At 35.6% G+C, this 8,893-nt stretch overlaps 1 non-coding gene across 1 annotated transcript; it reads left to right on the forward strand.

The window, feature by feature from the left end:
• Window positions 1-7,556: 7,556 nt before the first annotated feature.
• LOC128041430 (small nucleolar RNA R71) lies at window positions 7,557-7,663 on the forward strand. The gene has a single exon (XR_008196452.1). It is a non-coding gene; the product is annotated as a small nucleolar RNA R71 (small nucleolar RNA).
• The last annotated feature ends 1,230 nt before the right edge of the window (window positions 7,664-8,893 follow it).

Below are 8,893 nucleotides of genomic sequence, written 5' to 3' on the forward strand. Positions count from 1 at the left end.
TTGAATAGTATTGAGTCTAGTTTTTGGGACAATTTAAAGATAATTAAGAGAGAAGTGATGGCTAAATATTGCAAGGGTTCAAATAAAATTAAGTCATATAGTCTCAAAGTTGGGTTTCAAAGGATAAAATTTCATCAAGGTTGGCTTGAAAGGCTCAAACGGTTTAAACAAGAGTTGCCTAAATCATTTTCAACATTCCATGCTTCCTAGGATTTCACCTTAAGAAACTACTAAGTCAATTCTAGAAACTTAAACTTTCATGCATGCCTACCTTTCTTAAGGAACTAAAAATTTTATGGTACGATTTGCATGATTTATTAAAAATACATTTATATCATTATTCAGCTAACATAACAATTTATTGAAATAATAGAACTTTATTTATACTGAAGTTTAGCATACTTAACAAAATTTCAAATTATTGAACAAAATATATCCTTATCATAATTAAAAGAACTATTTATTCTGAGTGGAAATAATTTCAATTTTTTGGTCCCCCTACTTAAAATGAACAATGTCCTCATTGTTTAAAGTGAATAGATACTATACACCAGGTAGGATTCTAGAAAAGAGGAGGTGAGTCAATTTGACTGCTTAAGTACCAAGCTCTTTCTAAATCCAATCCTAGACATGTATATATTTATTGCGACACTTTATACTTCGTGACTTGTTCAATTTTATTAATCATTTCCATATCTTGTTTTATTATGAAAAAATTCCTAATTAACTTTATCCTAAAATAACCTAAGAACATAAATAAAATAAAGTCGAGATCCCCCCTTTATTTATTTGCAGATCCTTCCGAATTGAACTCATCTTTTGCTCCATCATTATTGTCTTTGCATGAATCACTTCGCTCCTTTTTCGATAATGGGCTCCATGGTTCAAATATGTAATCTGGAAACTTAAGCACAAAAATAAATGGGTCATTGTAAATTTTCGTAAGAGCACTTCTCATCGAGTCATCCCTTATTTTTGAGTATTTCCAGTAATATTGTTGTTGCAACTGTATATGTTACATTATGTCCATCAACTTTGACAGCTCATCTTGAACATCTGGGTGAGGCGGTTGAGCTCTAAACATTGAAGTTTCGATATCAGGTTCAGTTTCTGGTTCCATTGGTTCCACCTTATCAGGGACTTCAGTCGATTGCACTGGCTCGATCTCTGTGGGATCTTCTTCTTCTTTTTCGGGATCCTCACTTTCTTCAACTTGTTGCTGTAGAACAGAGTCTCCAGCTATTCGATAAAGGTCCCAATCTGTGATTGTGCCCTGGGTATAGCCTGTCTTCTTTATGTTTGCAAGAATTTTAGCTTTCAAGCACAGAATTGTTATCGTAAAGGGAAAGTAAGCTAGGCCAGAATGTAAACGTGTAACAACACAATTCCGTATTTCCCTCGGGATGATTTTTCTCACATCAATGGTCTTCCCAGTTAAAATCAAGTATAATAAGACCATTCACTCTAATGAGATTGTAGTCCCATGTGAGCTAGGCATAAGGCTGAATCGGATGAAGTAGAACCATACCTTTGCTAGTGGTGTCAAATATTCTCTTCAACAAGTGTGGATTCCTTGCTTTAACACAATCCACTTAGAACCTAAAACTGTAAATTCCTCGAAAATTTCTTGCAAATTTTTAGACTCTATATTGCTCATCAAGGAGGAATATTCGTCGTTTTCAAAATTAGGCAATTCAAAGAACTCATTAATAGCGTTTGAAGTTATTGGTACCTTGATTCCGTGAATTGGAACTTCCGTCAACTCGCTTGAGGTTAAATTTGCATAGAATTCGTGTACTAACTCCTCATCCACACCAGGTCTCTTCTAACAAAACAACTCCTAATTGGGAGTTTCAACAACCTGACGAATACGCGCCATAAAACCAATATAGTTGCTTTCTTTCAATGTGAAACCTTTCTCTGGATGCATCTGTTGATTCTTGAAGATACTCTCATATCTTTCTTTGGCTTCTTCACAGTGAAACTTGTTTTGTGATTTGTCAATTTGGGCAGATGCGCGAGTTCTCTTGCGAGGCATGATTAACATGATCATAAGATGGTAATAATTATTTTCTCAAAAATTTAATTAATATAAAATATTAATAATACAATAAATTGAAAAATTAGATAATTAAATTAAAATTTAGGAGAAAATTTGGTCTTACCACATTTTTTGTAAAAATTAAAAGCTCTTAAGAAAAATAATTTTGAATCAAAAGATGGAAAATTAAAATAGGTTGAGGAGTTTTTGACAAAGGATGGGTGAAAGGGTGGTGTGCCGCTCGGGTATGCAAGGCAGCAGCGCGCAGCAGGGGATGGATGTGAGCAGCGTGTGAAACATTGAGCAGGCCTAGTGTGGGCGCGCGTGGGGTGCTGTTGACCGATCAGCTGGGTGATGCTGTGGCTAGGGAATTGTGAGGAAGTTTCGGCACTTAAGGGTGTTGGTGTTTTTGGAGGGGATGGTGTATGAATGAAAAAAAATAAGAATAGATGGGTGGAATTTATAGTGAAAGGAGTAGGAGCTAGAGTAGAATTCTTAAAAATTCGAAGTTCTAATTCTACTCAAAGTAAATAACAATCAATAATTCATATAATTCATATTAAATTATTATTTGCTATTAATTTATTAAGATAAAACTTATCGAATAAAATATGATTAAATTAAAACTAATCCTAACTCTAAATAAAGTTGATAATAATTAATATATATTATAATGGATATAATTATATATTAAAAATTATCATTTTTCATTTTTCTTTTTTATTGAACTAAAACATTTATTCTATATGCTTTTTTGAAAATATTTACAAAAAGAGCAACCAAATTTTTAAAAATAATTCAATTAATTTTCTAGACTTAATGAAAATTCAAAATTGAGTTGCAACATAAAACTTGGATCCAAATTGACCCTTTTATTTGAAAAACTAAAAATTTATTTTGTCATTTAGGGAATAATTTCGTGGGAAATTATGTTAAAATCAATTCCCAGGAAAGATTGGAGAGGTCACAAGCGGTCCCGCTTAAGTTCCAATCTCCTAGACAAGATTTATTTAAACATACTAATCCCGAAAATATACCCTAAATCATATATTCGAACAAAAGAACAAGAAAAATTAAATATCTAATAAAATGAACGAGATTTGATTCTGTTCAATTTTATCTCCCCAATAATGTTTCAAGCGTTGAGCATTAACTCGAAAATTACCTCACTTACCTTGAAGTTCAACAACTCTGTATGGATAGACTCGATGAATCATAAATGGACCGGACCAACATGATTTTAACTAACCTGGAAAGAACCTTAATTTGGAATTGAATAACAAGACTTGCTGACCTGCTTTAAATTCTCGAACTCAAATGTGCTTGTCATGCCATTTCTTGAGTCTCTCCTTAAGTAATTTGGCATTCTCGTATGAAGACATTCGGAATTCTTCTAACTCATTAAGTTGAAGCATCCGTTTCTCTTTGGCACTTTTAAGATCCAAGTTGAGTCATTAGAGAGCCCAGTAAGCTTTGTGTTCTAACTCCAAGGGTAGATGACAGGCTTTCCCAAAGACTAACCTATAGGGTGACATCCCTAAAGGTGTCTTTTATGCTATCATGTAAGCCCATAAAGCATCATCCAGTTTTTTGGACCAATCTCGTCGGTTCGGGCTAACTACCTTCTCAAGTATGCCTTTGATCTCCTTGTTTGCCAGTTCATCTTGCCCATTTGTCTGCGGATGGTAAGCTGTAGCGACCTTGTGTTTCACTTCATGTTTATCTAATAACCATTTTAACCACTTGTTCACAAAATGGGACCCTTCATCACTGATGATGGCTCTTGGGGTTCCAAACCTTGTGAACACATGTTTTTGCAAAAACTTCATTACAACCTTAGCATCGTTTGTCGGGTATGCCTCTACCTCAACCACTTAGACACATAGTCTACTGCTACTAATATGTACTTGTGACCAAAAGACGGAGGGAAAGGATCGGGAAAGTCAATACCCCAAACATCGAATAATTCTACCTCAATGATGTTTGTTCGAGGCATCTCTTTTCTAATGGTGACATTTCCGACCCTTTGACATCGATCACAACTCTTTACGCAAGCATATGCTTCTTTGAATAGTGACAGTGGTATAAAATCTTATGTACTTCTTCTTCTACCACGCATCTCCTGATCATTTGATCTGCACACTTTTTAAACAAATACGTTTCTTCCCAAAAATAACACTTCGCATCATGAAGAAACTTTTTCTTTTGATGATACGTCTTATCAATCAACATCAAACCACAAGCTAAAAAGTTAGCAATATCAGCAAACCAAGGGGTATTATGGACATGATTTACCTTCAGTATGTGTTCATCTAGAAACGTCTCTCGAATTGGTATAAGAGGAGAGTTCCCTTGTTGCGGCTCCAATCTGGACAAGTGGTCTGCTACTTGGTTTTCCACTCCCTTTCAATCTTGAATTTCTAGATCGAACTGTTGAAGTAGAAGTACCCATCGGATCAGTCTCAACTTAGCATCTTTCTTACCAAGTAAATACTTAATTGTCGAGTGGTCTGTATAAACAGTCACTTTGGTACCTACAAGATAAGATCGAAACTTGTCAAAAGCAAACACAATAGCAAGTAACTCTTTTTTTGTTATTGTGTAATTCAGTTGAGCTCCTGTCAGATTTTGACTCGTATTGTAGATAGGATGAAAAACTTTGTTCCTTCGCTGACCCATGACAGCTCCGATCGCGAAGTCACTTGCGTCACACATCAATTCAAATGGTAAATCCTAGTCTAGTGTGACTATTATGGGTGCCGAAACTAACCGACTCTTCAAATCGTTGAAAGCTCTTAAGCACTCCTCATCAAATTTAAATGCCGTATCCTTCTCCAATAATTTGCATAAGGGTTTAGCAACTTTGGAGAAGTCCTTGATGAATCTTCGATAGAAATTGACATGGTCCAAAAAGCTCTTAACACCCTTTACATATATTAGAGGTGGGAGTTTCTCAATAACATCTACCTTTTCTTTATCTACCTCGATTCCATGTCTTGTTATCCGATGCCATAGAATAATACCTTCTTGTACCATGAAATGATACTTTTCCCAGTTAAGTACAAGGTTTGCTTCTTCACATCGCCTTAGTACCTTGGCTAGATTGGCTAGGCAATCATCATATGTAACTTCGAATACTGAAAAATCATCCATAAAAACTTCCTAATATTTCTCAGCCATGTTAGTAAAAATAGACATCATACATCTTTGAAATGTAGCAGGTGCATTACATAAACCAAATGGCATGCGCCTAAATGTAAATGTACCTTATGGGTAGGTGAATGTTATCTTGTGCTGATCTTTCGGTGCTACTATAATTTGATTATACCCCGAGTATCCATCGAGAAAATAGTAATAGTCACGCCCTGCGAGTCTATCCAGTATCTGGTCCAAAAACGGCAAAGGAAAGTGATCTTTCCTAGTTGTCTTGTTCAGCTTCCAGTAATTGATGCAAATTCTCCATTCCGTAACCGTTCTAGTCGGTATCAACTCGTTATTCTCATTTTCAATGACTGTGATACCTCCTTTCTTTGGCATGCACTGGACCGGACTTACCCATAAACTATCTGAGATGGGGTAAATTTTACCCGCATCTAACCACTTGATGATTTCTTTCTTGACTACGTCCTTCATGATGGGGTTCAATCTTCATTTTCCATCAATCGTCCCTTTTTCACCATCTTTCAAGATAATCTTGTGCATGCATACGATGGACTAATTCCGTGAATATTGGCTATGGTTCATCCGATAGCCTTCTTGAATTGTTTCAACACCAATATGAGTTTCTCTTCTTGCTCAGTAGTTAATTCTGCTGAAACAATCACAGGTAGAGTAGAAGATTACCTAAATAAACATATTTCAAATGTGAGGGAAGTACCTTCAGTTCTAATTTAGGTGGCTCCTCGACTGACGCTTTTGGTTGGGCATAATCCCTTTTCTCTAACTACAAAGATTCAAAGCAGGATTGTGGATTAAATCCCCTTTGATTAGCTTCTAACAAAGCTAAGTATTCATCCTCCTCTTCATCATTTGGAGGATTTGATGTTAAAATTTGTTCCAATGGGTCCTCAACATAATTGAGTTCCTTTTCCATGATTAAATCCTCTAAATCGGACACTGCAGAATAATCATCAATTGTGTCAGGAAATTGTATGGACTTAAAAATGTTAAATGTTACCTGATTATCCTAAACACGCATAGTAAGCTTGCCCTTCTGCACATCAATAAGGGTCCTTCCAGTTGCTAAGAATGGTCTTCCTTGGATGACTGACACCTCTTTTTCTGCTTCAAAGTCTAGAATCACAAAGTCAGCAGGAAAGATAAATTTGTCTACACATACCAATACGTCCTCGATTTTTCCTTCTAGATGTACTAAGGATCGATCTGCTAATTGAAGTGTAACTGTAGTAGGTCTAACTTCACCTATCCCCAACTTCCTAAATATTGACATGGACATCAAGTTGATACTCACACCTAAGTCATATAGTGCATTACCACAATATGTTGCTCCTATATTGCAAGGTATGGTAAAACATCAAAGATCCTTCAATTTTGGGGGTAGTTTGTCTTGAAAATATGCACTGCATTCCTTCGTTAGGGCTACCATATCAAATTCTCCAAGCCTTGATTTTTTAGACAGGATATCCTTCATGAATTTGACGTAGTTTGGCATTTGTTCAAGTGCTTCAACCAACGGGATGTTGATATGAAGTTGCTTGAGTACGTCTAGGAACTTCTTGAATTGAATTTCCTGCTTCTAGTTCTGAAGTCTTTGAGGGTAGGGTGGTAGAGGTTTCTTTACTGGAACTGGTTGATTTGTTTTTTGTGGCAATTCTACATCTAACGGAGTTATTAGTTGATCAGAATTAGTTCGTTTAGAAGTTACATTGTCGGATTTTACAGATTCAATTTTCGGTTAAACTGGAATTTTAACACTCGGTTGAACTTCCTCTGAGTTTTGAGCGTCGGCTGGCTACTTCTCAACTTCGACGGAATTGGGCACTAAAGTCTTTCCACTCCTCAATGTCATTGTTTTACAATGCTCCTTCCCTATATTCCTCGGATTCTCTGTATCACTAGGTAAAGCACCTTGTGGTCGATTTTTCAGTTTAGTTGCAAGCTGGCCCACTTGATTCTCCAAATTCCTTAGAGAGGCATCATTTTTCACCATGTATGCCTTTAATAGATTCTCTAAGCTATTGGATGGTTCAACTTGGGTTGGTTTTTGAGCTTCTTGGGAAAAACTAGGTGGCTGGGTCGATTTAGGTTGGACATAATTGTTACTGGTTCCTGTCCCTTGGTTACTCCAAGAAAAATTCAGGTGGTTTTGTCATGATGGGTTATAGAAATTGGATTGCAACCCTTGCCTTCCTTGATTTTGGTTCTGGTTACCCATGTAATACACAGATTCTGGGTTCGATGGACATTCTTCGAACAAATGTCCTTTCCCACAATGTCTCAAGTTGTGTGAGCATTGATACCATTATAAAATGTCTCAACTTGTATGCAATGTAGGATTCCATTATGAGGGCACTTCCCTAATAATTCTTTATACCTTTCCCATGCCTCATACAATGACTCATCATCCATTTGTTGGAAAGTAGTGATCTCGTTCCTCAACTTAGCATTCTAGCTAGGCGAGAAATACTTCATAAGGAATTTTTCTACTAACTCTTGCCATGTTGAAATTGAGTTTGGTGGTAATGAGTTCAACCAAGCTCGAGCTCTGTCCTTTAGTGAATATGGGAACAACTTCAATCGCAATGCATCTTCGGGTACTATGACTAACTTTAAAGAATCGCTCACCTCCATAAACAGTCTTAAGTGTAGGTGAGGAACTTTGGTAGGCATTCCACTGAATTGGCCCACTGTCTGAAGCATCTGAAACATGACTGGCTTTAACTCGAACTGTTGTGCCTATATTTCGGGTCTCTTAGTACCCGAATGAAGATCATGAAATACTGGCATGTCATACTATCTTAGAGCTCTATCCCTATCATCAGCAGTAAGGATAGGATTTTGAGCAAGGTTTGCTCCGTTTCTTTGATTCGAATTTTCTAAGTTCATATCTTTAGTCCTTCTCTGACTTGCTTGTCTTCTTCGCTGTCAAAAAGTTCGTTCAATCTCAGGGTCTACATGGAGTAAATTGATGATTCTGTCAATACTCATAAATACCTAAAATAATCAAAAAACTTAACTAAGTTAAAATTTGAATAGAAAAATAAACCAAAATGCAAAACTAACAACTTCACAAATAATAACTTTTTTAAAACACAATCCCCGGCAACGACGCCAAAAACTTGGAACGACGGAAATGTGCAAGTGTACACAATCGTAACAAGTAATAAAGTGACAAGTAAATGTCGAGTTATCATATCCACAAGAACTATGAAAAGAATTATTTATGAATGCTATTTAAAACACTTTGGTGAAGAAAAATATTTTGTTTGAAGAGGGTGATTAAAAACTAAGATTTTAAACTAAGTAAACTAAATAAATAAATCTTAAATGCATGATTTCAAAATAAGATTTTAATCAAAATGACATAATTGTGTTAGATTAATTACATTTCTTAACTTAGAATTATTAAACTCATGTTTATATTGTTACGAATAAGTTCACGGAAACTCGGTAATTTGCTAACTTATGAACATACTCACCTACCAAAATCCATTTATCTCTTAACTGTATTGCTATGTCAATTCAACCGATTAAACAAATCTTAATAGGCAAATATGTTATTAGACATACATATTTATTAAATTGAAATAATCTTTTGTACATATCCCTATGTCAATTCAAACAATTAACTCGATTTAATAAACACATAAAAGACTATGTGAGGTAACAAAG

This window comes from Gossypium raimondii, chromosome 5 (assembly GCF_025698545.1).
Source record: "Gossypium raimondii isolate GPD5lz chromosome 5, ASM2569854v1, whole genome shotgun sequence".
Taxonomy (NCBI): domain Eukaryota; kingdom Viridiplantae; phylum Streptophyta; class Magnoliopsida; order Malvales; family Malvaceae; genus Gossypium; species Gossypium raimondii.